The sequence below is a fragment of the Sciurus carolinensis genome, chromosome 16 (genome assembly GCF_902686445.1).
Source record: "Sciurus carolinensis chromosome 16, mSciCar1.2, whole genome shotgun sequence".
In the NCBI taxonomy this organism is placed as follows: Eukaryota; Metazoa; Chordata; class Mammalia; order Rodentia; family Sciuridae; genus Sciurus; species Sciurus carolinensis.
In genome coordinates, this window is record NC_062228.1 from 55,475,075 (window position 1) to 55,490,441 (window position 15,367).

The 15,367-nt window shown below is 45.1% G+C and overlaps 1 non-coding gene across 1 annotated transcript; it reads right to left on the reverse strand.

Moving 5' to 3' along the window:
- Positions 1-14,314: 14,314 nt before the first annotated feature.
- LOC124967673 (U6 spliceosomal RNA) lies at positions 14,315-14,424 on the reverse strand. Its single transcript, XR_007105593.1, has one exon. It is a non-coding gene; the product is annotated as a U6 spliceosomal RNA (small nuclear RNA).
- Between the last annotated feature and the right edge of the window lie 943 nt (positions 14,425-15,367).

Here is a 15,367-nt window from a genome sequence, read left to right on the forward strand (position 1 = left end):
TGATTTTTTGGTGTAAAGTTTCTTGAGTTCTTTACATATTCTAGATATTAATCCTCTATCAGAAGAGTAGTTAGCAAAGATTTTCTCCCATTCTGTGGATTCTCCCTTCACATTCCTTTTTTTTTTTTTTTTTTTTTTTTTTCTGTGCAGAAGTTTTTAATTTGAAGGCATCCCATTTATTAACTCTTGGCATTATTTCCTGAGCTTTAGGGGTCCTATTGAGAAAGTCACTGACTGTGCCTAAAAGCTGCAGTGTTGACTCTACATTTTCTCCTTGGAGTTGTGTGGTTTCTGGTCTAATTCCAAGGTCTTTGATTTTGAGTTGATTTTTGTGCAGGGTGAGAGATCAGGGTCTAGTTTCATTCTTCTAGGTGTGGATAACCAGTTGTGCTGGGAGGATCTTGAGTGGTCACAACCAGATCAGAGAATCCCCAACTCCCAGATGATTCCAAAGAGGACCAGATTGGACATGAGGAAATCTCACTCTTGCCCTGACTTGGATGAGAGGAGCTGGGATGGGTTAAGAGTGGGACTGGGTGCAAATTAGTCATGCTTTTGAATGATCCTGGTTCTCAACTCATTTTCCAAGTGGTTCCTGAACAAGAATTGGAGTGTCCTTGGCCCTGAATCTAAGAAAGAGAAGGGGCCTTTATGTCTTCCTTTCTTGTCTTAAAGATAAAATGCTTTCAAAATAAAGTGGGTATGGTTTCAGAGCGCCCCCTAGGTGATCACAGCCCCTGCCTTTCCATCTTCAGAGTGGCTCTGCTTGGCAGGCCAAGTGCTGGGCACATCTCATCTTTACTCACATCTGATGGTCCTACTATCATCAGTGCTCCACCCCAGGGCTGCAAACACCCCAAGCATACTCTTGCAATCCCAAAGCAAGAACTTCGATGACTCAGTGGAGAGGTTTGGGCGTTTTATTACTTATTTCTCCGCATTGGTGGCCAGGATACAATGGAGGACCGCCTTGCCCCGCCCACCAGCTGGGGGATGTACAGGACAGGTGGCGTGCCCCCTGCACAGGTGACTTTCTTCAGAAGTCTCATGAGTGCATCCCTCCACTTTGCAGCCAGGGTCACTGTTTAGACCCTCTCCTAAGAACTGGAGAAAGGGACACGGCCGCCCCTCCCGATGTCCCTCCTTCCACATTCTTCAGACCTTCTTCTCTCGCTGAGGTTTTCTGAGACGCTGACTGGTATTTCCCCCAACCCTCCACCTTCTGTGCATCGAGAGCCACTCCTGTCCCTCACAGGGCCCCGGCACCTGCCTCCATCCCCTGCAGTGGCAGCAGGAAGTGCCCGCGTCCCTGGGTGAGAGTCTGTGACTGGGGCGCACAGTTTGGTCAAAGTGCGAGCGATGCAGGGTTTCCACCCACTTCTGTCCTATCCGAGTCTATTTGGTCCCTCTGCGGGTTGGGCTCCCCAGGGAAGCCTGCGTTCTGCGGTCACTGCGAGTTCTGAACAGCCCCCACAGCCGCTCTGGTTGGCAAGGTGTGCAGCGTCCCTGGCCATGGCCAAGCCCAGAAGAAGGCTCCTTGTTGTGGACCTGTGGGGAGTGTGGCGGGTTTTTGCCCGGTACCAACACCGCCATCCAGCTCTGGGAGACAGTGTGCAGGGAGCCAAGGGACCTGAGTTAGTAAAGCCACTGCCCCGAGGGCTTCCCCACAGGTGTGCCAGGCCTGAGGGAGCAGCTGCCCCTCCCGGATGGAGAGAACCAGACACTTCAGGGATGCACTCAGGCCATAAACCCAGGAAGGTGTTTCTCAGGTGATGAAATGACAGGGGAGAGTCACAACTCCTGGACCTATGAGCGCCAGGTTCCCAGCATAGTAGGATTCACAGTAGGCTTTACCCACTCTCCCTCTCTAGGGGTCAGGAGGGCAAATCCCCCAGGGATTACTTGTACAGTCTGTGGCCACCAGTGCTCCTTGTCTCCAATGCGACATCTTGAGGAGCCTGCAGCAGGAAGTTGTCACTTGTGCCCAGGCTGGTTTAAGGAAATGCTCAGTAGGGGCTGGGACTGTGGTTCAGTGGTAGAGTGCTTGCCTCGCACAGATGAGGCACTAGGTTCCATCCTCAGCACACATAAAAATTAAAAAATACATATCGTGACCATCTACAACTAAACATATATTCTTTTAAACAAAGGAAAAAGAAAACACTCAGTGAAAAGTTTCTCTGTAGCCTTAACCCTGGGAACCCCAGGTGAGTTGACACAGAAAGGGCCCCAGGCCACAGCTGTCAAGGCTTCTGAGGGTCCTCATGCTGCAGACAGGAGAGCACCCCACCCCTGCAAAATCCCTGTCAGTCCCCAGGCTTGTTCCAGCCTGTTCATCCCTTCAGCTAATCCAGCTCCTGTTGGGTGTGGCAGGTCAGAAGTCCATGGTTTGCCCTGGTCTTGAGCCCACTGTGGTATTTCCTGGCCTATGAGAGGGATTCCTTGGTCACTCCCAATCACCTGTGGTCACTCTCAATCACACATGGCACTGGGCTGGACCAGTCCCTTACTAGTTGACTTTTGATTTCTTTTTGGGGGGAAGGCTCTCGTCAAGCCTGGAACTCGTCCACACAAGTCAGTCATATTTGGTCCCTTGTGATAATGGGAGAAGGCCTCTGCCATGGCTGAGGAGGGGATCACCTTGATTGATATGCCCCTGACAGCTTCCAGTCATTGCAGGCAGACTGCAGGTAGGCAAGACCATTCTACCAAACAGCAGCAGCACCAGACACGTTCATGGGCAGTCTCCAGCATGTCACAGCTGCCCACATGGTCTTTTGATCTCACAGCTCTAATCTGTATTGTAGCCAAGTGGCAATTTCTTCTGCTGGGCTTTCTCCAGCCATCTCATCTTTGCCACTTGTACAATCTTGATCTGTGCTTCTCTGATAATGGGCTATGCAGAAAGACAGCCTGAGTGGCACACAGTTATCTTCCTACAAGCTACAAGTCTTCTGCCCCCTTCTGCACCTATGACCAAGATCCAGTGGGGTCTTATGTCCCTTAATCCACTTCCATGAGCCCCATCCAATGCTGTCCAGAGTGACCAGGATGGTAAGTTCAGCAGGTTTCAATGTGTCTAGTGTCCCAAGGGTTTATGCCTGTTTTATGCTTCATCTGGCCTGATTAAATGCCTCAGTACACTAGCCAGTCCAGTCCCATACTGTTCCCTTCCTGTATGAATTATATAGGGGTCACAATACTGAGCCAGACAAGGGATGAAAACCCTCCAATAACCAAGAACTCCCACAAAATGTATTTGCTTTACTGTGGAAAGTGAAAACTGAACTGTATCTATTACAACCTGAGGCATAACCTTCATCCTACGGAACCATACAGTCCCAAAAATTTCACCCATCAGCTGGGGCCGCGCTTTGTCAGGGTTCACAGCCACCTTCTCGTTTGCAAGTGAGTCAGAATCATGGACGCAGCCTCAGTGAGAGATCCAGCTGAGGGAAGAATGTCAGCAACATAATGAAATGTTTCTTAATTGTAGAGCTCGGGACCACGATGTCCATCATCAGTCTTCCTATGTGAAGGCTGCCAGGTCTTGACTCTCAGGGGCTCTGTATATGCTCCCGAAGGCATCAGCAAGGTCTCCCACACAAGGGTGTGTTCCAGCTGGGTGTTGAGCTCTTCTAGAGAGGTGGCTGTGTTGGCAATGACTGCACAAAGTGGAGGGGCCACACGTCAACAGCAGGTTTCTCTCCAGGTCCCGCCCACAACTCTGTGGTTACCATGCACAGGCAGGTGCCTGAGACCTAGGAAGACCTCCTGGATTTGGCCACGTATATTGAGTGACAAGAAGCAGCCAAGCTAGTCATGACCCCACTGTCATCAGCGGTACTGCATGAAGCCTCTGGCATCAGGCAGGTGAGCAGTCTCTGGAGTCACCCAGACAAATCCAGACCATTCCACATCATCCAGGCAGCTCCAGTGTCCCTCAGGCAGAGTGGCCACACAGGACCCTGCTTTCATTCTCTGCCTGAACTTGTCCCCCATCCCACCAGTTCTGGGCTTGTTCTTCTGGGGGATGTGAACACCCCTCCTGGTGGGAGCAGATCAGAAGGTCCCTCAGGCAGCTGACTGGGGCTCTCACTAGTGGACGATTAGTGGTCCAGCTTCATCTGCATCTTCATCCTCCACCTCCACTTCTGAGTCGCTGAACCTAGTGGAACTTGGAAGAGTTTTTGGAGAGGCTTTGTCCATTTTATTCCTTTGTTGTTTGACTTACTCCATTTATGCCAGCAGAGCTGGGCCCACAGGCTGTGGAAATATACAGGGTAGATGCCTGCCCCTGGTGCAGGAGGCTGACTTCAGGTGTTATGAGTCCATTCCTTTACCTCACAACCAGGATCACTGCTCAGATCCTCTCCTGAGGCCTGGAGGCAAGGGGAGTGGCCAGGTCCTCCCCATTTCCCTCATGGCCTCTGTGTTTTAGAGACCTTACCTCACTGCAGGCTTCCCCAGGCACTGCCCAGAGTTCAGTCCAACAATTAGGAACACACAAACACAACCCCAAGAAAGGTCATCATTACTAACAATTTATATTTGGAGGACACCAACTGGTAAAGTGTTCTCCTAAAGCCAGGTGTAGTGGCGCATACCTGTAGTTCCAGCAACACAGGTGACTAGAAGGATCAAAAATTAGAGGCTGCCCTCAGCATTTAGTGAGGCCCTAAGCAACTTAGCAAGACCCTGTCATGAAATTTTAAAAAATAAAATAAAAAAAGGCTGGGGATGTGACTCGGTGGTAGAGTACCCAGGGTTCAATCCCCAGTAAAACACACACACACACACACACACACACACACACACACACACACACACAGTGTTCGCCTAAGCTTCACATTGTAGAAACTTTGTACACTTGCAGAACATAAATACACTGAACTTTCAAAGAAGCCAGTAACAATTAGCATCACACTACACAAATGTCCTTTACATACTAACCTAGCTTTTACTTTAGAAGTAAAATGCAGAATCCCTGATGTCATAGGGTAACTATTATCATGTGACTCTGCCTTTAACAGGTCTGTAGAGGTTAACATCAATGACCAAAATTAAAGAGCAACATTAGACATCGTATAAATTTAGGAAACAGTGCTAATGACCACATATAGTTGTGACCTGGCATACGATTGCATCTCACATAAATAATAACAAAATGTTCACTTGGTCAAAGCAACAGAGGCAGACTGGGTTTTCAGCAGCAGGGTGCCCAGATGGCAGGGTTTTGAGATAGTGTTTCAGATGGTATTGTCATGGGAGGAGAGGTATTTGCAGGGAAGGGCCTGAGGAGTTCCCAGAGAGAAGGGGGAACTGGACTCAGGACTAGCAGGGTGCTTGGCTCACACAATGGAAAAATAGTGTAAGCATGTGTAATCCAGAGGCACAGACAGGTTGATTCAGGAAAGTAGATTCACACTCAATGGGGAATATGGACCAGCTGGAGAGTGAGAGGTGTGTTTGGGGGTTTCTGGTTCTTCTTTTAAAGAAATCCTGGGGAAGAGGAGGGCTATGGAAAGGAACATAGGAGTGAGGTTGTTTGTGCTGCCTAATTTATAAATTAAACATTATCACAGGGATAGGGTAGAAGAGTATTTGTAGTTCAGTACCATTCAAGTTTTCACATATCCAATGGGAGTCTTGAATTGTATCCCTGAAGTGTAAGGGGTAACGACTATACATGCTTTATTTTTTAAATGTCACTGAGGATTGTCTGGAAAGGAAGATTATGGCAAATTTTAAAAATATTTCTATTATGTACATTGCTGTATTTTTTAAAATCATCTCTTTTCAAAGCCTATTGCTACCATGGTACTCTGCCTCCTGGCACCTGAGACATAGTAGATAAAAATAGACATTTGTTCAATGACCAAACAAATATGAAAGTATGGAAGCCTTTCTTTCTTACCTTTATTTCCCCTCAGAGACAATTTCTTGATTTGAATTCATGGCATCGGTCCCTCAAGTGCTTTCCTAATACCCAAAGAGCAGGTTAAGTGACAGAATCACCTTAAACATATTTCCTGCAGCCTTCCTCTTCTGCCAAAAGCTCAATCATTTTTATACAATCATTAAAGAAATATTTATTGGTCAATTACTGTATGCAAAGGACAGAGCAAAGGGCTGGTATTAACTTCCCCCAAAAGATTGTCCTAGAGAAGTCATTCCATCTAAAAACGTTGGGGCACCTTCCACTACTCCAGGTGCAGGGACTACCGGGGTGGCCCCTGCTCTATGCACCTTAAGGTCAGAGTGCCAGGGTCTCAGCCCCTTCAGACCCACACTCTCTTCCTCAAATAGGTAGTTAGTATCCTTTCTCCTATCTGGAGGAAATTCGGAGGTCACACAGCATATCTACGTTGTGAATTTGAAATGTCCCAACTGTAATGTAAAGGAGAAATTCGGGGAAAGCCAAACTGAATGCTGGAGCAGGACTCCTGCCACCACAGTGAAGAGGTCAGATGCTTGAACCTCTGCATGGAACCACCCTGAAAAATAATCCTTAAGGGAAAAATAATTTTATAGAAGACACTCTCCTGGAGATTTTAGTTGTTAAAACTGCACAAATTCACCGGACTTATTTGTGAAAGCAGGTTCTATGCTCAGATCAATACAGATTGTACCTTGGTCTCCACGACAGTCCTGCAGATCCTGAGTTGTGGCTGACTGCGCGTGCAGGGATGGCTAGGACCCCTGCCCCGCCTGTCAATCACTAGGCATGCTTTCTGCAGGGCTAAGAAAAGCAGAAATGCCTCCACCCCTCAAGAATGCTGGGTGTGGCCAGGGGAGGCAGAGGCAGTCACTGAAGTCAGAGGCCGCCCTCTCTCACTACACATCTTCAAACTTCAGGGAGTCTGGACCCTCAGGAGAATGTGGTGTGTGAGCCCCACCCAGTCAAGGGCCAAGGGTGTTGGCCTCCCAGGAGTCAGACAGCAGGATTCCAGCTGAGGAAGGTGATGATGACATGAAGAACCTTACAGTAAGTACCAGGACTGTGGGCCCACCTCGCCTTCCCCGAGGCCTGAGTGCCAGGCTGCTTCTAGCTTTTTCTTTCCTTTTGATACTGGGTATTTAATCCAGGGGCATCCCCAGCCCCCACCCTTTTTCTTTATCTTGGCACAGGGTCATTTTCTGAGGATGGCCTTGTACTTTGGATCTTTCTGCCTCAGCCTTCCAAGTGTCTGGGACTAGAGGTGTGGGGCACTTGGACCTAGTTGTTACAGCAATATTTTTAAGGCTGTCTGGTTGTCTGGGAAACAAGGTTGTGGTAGCTATTGTATGAGGGTGCAGAACAGACAGAAATCTTAGAGCACATGACAACAGTCAAGAGCCAGCTGGTGGGACCAGGCAATAGTTTCTAGTTATTATTTTTATCCTTCACAAACTTTATTTATTCATATTAATTATAATTGATACATTGCAATCTGTTATAAATTTTAATATAAACGTATTACAACTAGGTGCAGCAGTACATGCCTGTAATCCTAGCAATTAGGAGGCTGAGGCAGGAAGATCATGATTTTGAGGCCAGCCTAAGTAATTTAGTGAGACTCTGTCTCAAAATAAAATTGTGCACAAAGAATCAAAATGCAGTCTTAAAAAATAAAAAAAAAATTTAAAATAATTTTAAAAAAATAAAAAAGAAAAAGAAAAAGGTTTTGGGATGTAGCTCAGTGGTAGAGCATCTCTGAGTTCAATCCCCAGTACCACCAAAAAGAATAAAAACATTTTATTATAATATTAGTATATCATTCCCCAAATCTGAGTGACCTATAATCTCATTTTCTAAAAATGAGAGTTTTTTCCCTATGAATATATACATGTGTATCTTCTTACTTAAAAAAAGAAATGCTGTCTTTTCTATGTTGTTTCATTGCGTAGCTTGCTTTTCCCACTCAGAAAATACATCATTTTCCCATGTGTACTAGTGAGCTTTTCATTCCGGTGACCAAAATACCTGACATAAACAACTTAAGGGAGGAAAAGTTAATTTTGGCTCTGGTTTCAGAGGCTTCAGCCCAGGGTCGGCTGCTCCAGGGAAGAAACCTCATGGCACAAGGCCATGGTGGAGGAAAGCCGCTCAGCTTGTGGAAACAGGGAAGGGGAGAGAAAGAGAGAGAAAGAGAGAGAGAGAGAGAGACAGAGAGAGACAGAGAGAGACAGAGAGAGAGAATGTACCCCATTTTGTAAGTGCTCGCAAATTGAGGCACCATAATTATCAAACATCACACCGGCTGGAGCACCAGATGGGGCTTTTCTCCAAACACTTCTCCTTCCTTGAGTTTCTGCTTCTCCTTTTGGTGGAGGTGCCCCTTCTCCTGAAGCTGCCTGGGGCTTCTGAGCTGCCTGACAGAACTTGTGGTTTGGATCAGGTCAGGTACTGTGTGTGGGGCTTGCGTCCAAAGCTCTTGCCCCAAGGCCAGCTCCCTCCCCGAATCACATTTATCTGCTCATCTGCAAGACAGGCCTCACGGGGCCCAGAACACCAGGCAGTCACCCTGTGGGTCTTTCCAGTGAGCCAGTAAGGTTCCTTCTGACCCAGGAGTGAGCATGTTAATGGGGGGCTTCTCTGTGAGTCTGCTGCACATCCTGGGCTGTTCCCTGTGCCACCTTCACCCTGCTGGGTTGAAGGGACCAAGGGCCTCTGTGGCCTGTTTGTGACCAGGTGCTCATACAGTTCCTATTTTAAAAGGGGCCAGGTTACAATGATCAGGAGAAAGAGATGAAAGAGGAAAAGGACAACTTTGTATAAGGGAGGAGTGGCAGGAGGAAAAAAGACTCAATTCTAGCAAGAAAATGTTCTGACAAGTGTTTTTGAAACAAAGGGTATCCAAATTAAACAGCTTACGGTAAACCAATAACTGTCATCCAAACAAAACAAATTTCCAGTAAGACCGTGGCTGCCAGTCATCATCGGTCCTTCTGCCTTTATGAAGTCAATCATCATAAACACAGACGAACAGCAGGACTAACAGACAGAGGAGCACATGGGGTGGTGCACATCTGTAACCCCAGAGACTCCAGATGTCCAGGCAGGAGGATCTCAAGTTCAAGACCAGCCTTTGACAACTGAGCAAATCCCTGTCTCAAGCCAAAAAATCAAAAGAGCTGGGATGTAGCTTAGTTGTCAGTCAACACTGGGTTCAGTCCCCCATACCAAAACAAATAACAAAAATCATAAAATTATACAAACCATAAAATACAAATTACAAAACACAAAATAACAAAATCTATAAAATTACAAAAATCAGTCTGCACTTTCAGATGCATAGACCATGCATGCTATATATCAATAATAAATCACAAAAAAAGATCAAAATCAGGGTAGAAAGGATCGTAGACAAAGACAATATTTCCTCCTGTATCTACATGACTGCTAAGTGATGTGATCCTATAATATGTATAACCAGAAAAATGAAAAATTACACTCCATTTATGTATGATCTATCAAAATGTATAGTTCTGCTGCATGTACAACTAAATAGAACAAATAAAAAATAAAGTAACTTTTAAAAATAAAGCGTCTTTTTCTTAGTGATAGGTTTATAGCTATAAGTAGACCAGGAAGTCAAAATTCTCCCTAGTGAGCACAGAAATAGAATTAGCACTTTCCATTCTTGGTAAATCACAGCATAGGTTTCCCCACACCAGCCTGGTTTGTCTGTGTAGCTTCCCTGTTAGCTGGCACCACAAGTTTGCAGAACACAAATTGAGCAGTATAAAAACTGGTGAAATAAAGATCTAATAAATGAAGACAGAGCCTGCAATTATGGAGTAGACTGTTGGGGGCTGTGCCATGCTCACTTCGGCAGTGAGGAGATTAATTAACATAAGCATACTCAGGTGATTTATCACTGGCTGTATTTAGTTAAGTCCACGTGCACAACGCGTGCACAGATGTTCCCTAGCGTGCCTGCTCGGGCCTGCTCGTTTTAACCCTTGCGGTGATAGGGCAGCTGGCTCCTCGCCTGATTGCAACTGGCGTGGCCCGCCCTCCACCTCCTGGAGGGAATATAAGCAGGCAGTGGGCGGGGGCGCGAGAGTAAGAGCAGCAGCTAGCAGAAAGAGGCAGAGTAGAAGCCACTAGCAGAAAGGAAGAAGAAAAGGCAGCAAGCAGATAGAAGCAGCTCGCAGAGAGAAGCAGCAGGCAGCGGGGGAAGGCAGATCACAGAGCAGAGAATTGAGAACACACCTCTAGATCACAGATAGGTAGATCACAGTATGGGGGACACATCACTAAAAAGCACCTCAGATAGACGCACCCTTAGTTCACAGGATGCAGGACGCACCTTTAAGAAGAAGAAGCAGAACTAAGAAGAAATAGATCTCTGATAAGCGTAGAAGCCTCTCTTTCTCTAGAACTTTCTCTCTAAGCAAAGTTTCTCTTCCTCTAAGCAATTCTCTTCCTCTAAGCAAAGTTTCTCTTCCTCTAAGCAAAACCTATCTTTCTCTCAAAGTCTCTCTTCCTCTATAAATTAGTGAATATAGGAAAAATAGTTTATTTCCAGGTCCCTCCGATAAATACTTGCGCAATTGTTGCCGCGGGCAGCGACAGTAGATACTTTATTTTGTTCTTCAAATATGCTAACAGGATTCTGTAGAATCACGTGGAAGTTTTTCCCGTCTGTCAACACAAGTGCTGTCGTTAACTCTACACCGTTCACAGTGCAGCTTCCTCACGTGATGTCAGTGCTGCTGAGGTGGAATTGAGGCATCAGAAAAGGAAAGATATTCTGCCTCTCAAAAAGAAGTGGGCACTGGGCAGAGGGACACCTGCTGTCATCCCAGTGACTCAAGAGGCTGAGGCAGGAGGATGGCAAGTTCAAGGCCACCCTCAGCAACTAAGTGAGGACCTAAGCAACTCAGCAACCCTGTCTCAAAAAAAAAAAAAAATTATAACAAAAAATTATATATAACATAAAAAGAAGCAGTGCACTGGAATGCAGGAAAAAACCTATGTATTTTTGAAAATTAAAAGAAGCATTCTGTCACAAACCCAGCCCATCTCCATGAGCCTGTCCTTAACTGCAAAAGTAGCAAAAAAAAAAAAAAAAAAAAAAAAAAAAGACTGCAGAACTGTGTAACCCCAACCCTCCCTGCACTGGCGGCACAGCCCCCTGCTCCCGTCCCTCTATGAGATGTTCATGCCCTACACCCAGGAGTTGCTGTCTCCCTCTTAAGAGGGCCCCTGTCCTCCCTGGAATTTTGCTTTTCTAAAATATCAGTGACTCTGACTGGGACATGCTGGAATTCTCTTCCTTCATGGATGCTGAGGACCCCACTTGTCCTGAGTTGAGGTCCCCCTCTCCAGGGACTCCTCCAGTGACATTTTTCTGGCACCCAAGATGGGGCTCACAATTTACCCAAATTCTTTTGTTTCTACCTTCATCATGACTTATTCTTGAAGCTCCTGTACTTCTAATCTCTCCCTCTGCTTCCTCCACTTATGAAGACCAAAGAACTCAATTCCCTTTATTTGCTATGGCTCCCCATTTATTTGTTATTCACTTATTTATTTATTTATTTATTATAACTCTCCTTTTTGGGTAACTGGGGAACCCCTGAACTGTATTGATTCAAGTGGCAACAAGGTGACAGTTGACAGTGTCCTTGGGATCTGGTAGGAGTCTCTGAAACCATAAAGTAGCTCACTGATCTCATCTCTAAAAAAGGGGGGGAGGGGACTGGATTGTAGCTCAGTGGTAGAGTACTTGCCTAGCATGTGTGATGTCCTGGGTTCAATCCCCAGCACCTTTAAAAAGAAGAAGCCTCCCAATGGCTCAGGAGGCTGAGGCAGGAAGATGGGAGTTCAAAGCCAGCCTCAGCGACTTAGGCCCTAAGCAACTTAGTAAGACCCTGTCTCAAAATAAAAATAAAAAAGGGCTGAGGATGTGACTCAGTGGCAAAGCACCTCTGGGTTTGATCCCCGGTACCAAAACAAAACAAAACAAAATAAAACAAACAAAAGAAGAAGCCTATGCCTCTGTTTCTCTACTGTCTGTGATACCCATTCTTATAAGAGCTGCATCTCAATCATGCTGGAATGTAAACTACATGTGAATCTTCCCCAGGGCACGAAGGATAGAAGAAGTATCTCTTAAATTCAGCTGTAAGACTTACAACAAGTGATCTAAATTTGCTCCTTAGACATGGGCTGTAAATAGATCTTTTTCCATTGAAGTTTGCCTAACTCTGCTCTGTCCCAGGATGCCTGTCTATTGTAAGATCCTCGTTTTATTTTTGTGGTGGTGCTGGGGATGGGGCCTCACACATGCTAGCCAAATGCTTTCCCACTGAGCCACACACCAGCCCAATAGAAGATCTTATGTCCTTGCCATTTTAAAAACCATAATTTCTCAAGTGCACCTAGATTACTTGAGATCTCAGGATATCCTTTTCATAATGATCTTATTTTTCTTGAAGACCCAAAAGTGGAGGATCCTGGGCCTCCTAGGAATGCTTGGAAGCAGGATCTTCCTTAGAATCTCTTTAAGGAATGAGCCGCATGGCTCACTCAGCTGTGTCCCTGTGGCAGAGTCCCCTGGCCACTGGTCAGATGGGCAGCAGGGGACAGACTAAAAAGTCTGATCCTAGTGGGGCTCAAAGAGTGCCTCAGGGGAATATGGGACAGACCAAGAGTCTGTTCCCTATAAAGGCCTAATTTTTCCCCTACGAAACCTTTGAAGCATGCAAATTAAAATATGGTTAATTCACTGTCTATCCTTGAGAAATGACCCCTTAGGTACATATTAAATAATCTGGATTATTTTAAGGCAGAGAATTTAAAGAAAAATAGTTTTTTCCTGTACCATGGCTTGGTCCAAATGTATATTAGACAATAAAGATATGTTCCATAATAGGAAAGAAAATAGAGAAAATAGACTCTGCTTTTTCCACCTGGCTGCCTTTAAAGAAAAAAAAAAAACCTGGTTATTCAAGGGTTTTTATCTTAAGTAATTATTTAAGGGCTAATTCTCAACCTCACTTGGAACTAGAGGGCAAAATGCGATCTTCCTAGATGGTTGTAAAGAGGGATAGGTTGACATGGATCTACCTGTGGATGAACCAGTGTCCACCTGAACCATTGATTCAGGTCCACCTTGATTGGTAGACCCTGACCAGCCATCCCCAACTGTAAGGACCTCCCCCATGTCTGTGTCCTCTATTCTATGATCTATTGCCCTGTCACATGGCAGACATCTGGGACCAGCTCTGTTTTGGTTTCTGAGGCCACAGTTTGGTTGTCCCCTAGTCTTTCTGGCAATGTATATTGACCCCCTCCTCCCTGCTTTCCAGTCATCCGGGGCTTTCTAAGAAATCTAGGAATTCTCTGAAAACAGTGTGGAGTTGTTTCTTCTCAATTCTTTGGGATATTTTAGGGATTTCTCTGAAATTAATTTTGATATCTTTCTTGAGCTGTTTTTCTTTGTTGTTGTTGTTTTTGACAGAAAAAGATGACTTTAGTTTTGACAGGTCAGTTTGTCTAGAATAGACACTGCAAGGCAAAAAGAGCTAGGGTGTTTGTTTGGGAGATGTCTGTTAGGAGAGTGAAAAGCACTAACTCTGTCTGGGAGCCCCTTAGAGGAGCTTTGATTGCAACGTGGCCTACATACATGCAAGTGCGTGCTGGCTTAAGGCAACTTGCATGTTTATTAACTTGACAATCGACTCAACTGTATCTCACTCGGATGACTGCAGCAACACATTACCCTACAAAGAGAGGGGATTCTACTTCAGAGCACAACTTCTTCCTGGGTTGGAAGGAACTCTGGGGGGACCTCCTGGAAGGTGCACATTTGAGCCCCTGTGACCCTCACCCTCAAGCCACTCTGCTCACTCCTTGGTGTCTGGGGATTTTCTGAGACAAGTGAAGAGACAAGATTGTCCAGCCCAGTGGTGAGACTGTGGAGGATTCCTAGGTATGTAACACTTCATTGACCCCAAACATTTCCTGAGCCACAGTCATGGCTTCAGTCATCAGATGGCCTTCTAGAAGAAATGGAAAAAAGTTTGCTCTATATTGAGCTTTTTTTTTTTTTTTTTTTTTTGATCTCTGGTAAATTTGCTTCTCTTTTTGATTCTCTGTTTTTAATTATATACTTTCATTTTATCAGATTTAAAGCATTTTAATTTTTTCTGTTTGTTGAAAATGTTTTTCTGTCTCTGAAAATAAACTGGTTATTTAAGCTTTGCTGGCTTTAAGATGCAGTTTCTCCAGGCCTCAACTTGGAAAATGCAAATTTAAGATGTACAGACATGTTTTTCTTTTTTTTCTTTTTTTTTTTTTTTCTTTTTATAAATGAAGAGAAATATGGACTGCTTCATAAATTTGTGAATCATCCTTGCCTGGGAACCATGCTAATCTTTTCTGTTTTGTTCCAATTTTAGTCTATGTACTGCCAAAGGGAGCAGAACAGACATACACTTATATCAGGTCAAAAGTCTGACTTTTAAACTTAGCAAATGAGCCAAGCATGCTTGTGCAAACTTCTAATCCCAGCAACTTGGAAGCCTCAAGCAGGAGGCTCACAAGTTTGAGGCCAGCCTCAGAAATTTAGCAAGACCCTAGGCAACTGAACCACACAATGTTTCAAAATTTAAAAATTAAAAAGAGAAGTCTGGGGATGTGACTTAGTGTTAAAGCACCCCTTGGTTAAATCCCCAGTACTGAAAAAACAAAAAAACAAAAACACTAGCAAAAGATAAATGTAAGCTTTGAAGTCTTCTTGTATGTGCCTGTATGCTTATATACTTATAAATTTTCTGTTGGCATGGTCTAAATTAACTTACAGATAAGAGTTTTTTTAACTTAAAACCTGCTAAGTTAATCCAATTCCTTTTGAAACACCTGGTTTTAGTAAATCTATGACCAGTAATTTGAACTGGTTGGCAAGGATGATGCCCTTAAATTTTAGCAACCAATTGTTTGACCTGCTAACCAATTGGGATATTTGTCTCCAAATATTTAAGATATAACATTCAAGGTTTTCTATGTCCATGGGTATTCTAAAGATAGCTGGGGGCTGTGATCTGTCAGAGAGAACAGAGGGCTTTTAAAGAGGTGATTCCGAAGTTACACTCCACACCCTGTCAGGAGTCATAATTCATTTGTAGCTTTCAAAGTGAGTTTACATGATGATCTCAGGTAAAAAAAGAGGCAGAACAGAACATGAACACCTGGAGGAGGTCAGTGGCCCTGGGCAGGGTCTGTGAAAGTTCAGGGATGACCGAGCTCCAGAAGGGAGCCAGCCACAGGGAGGAGTGAGCAAAGCCACCCCAGCCCCTGCTTGGGGTGTGGCTCTGCAGGTTGCATGGTCTCCCCACTTCTGCCCTCTCCTGGGTGCAGGAGGAGGCTACC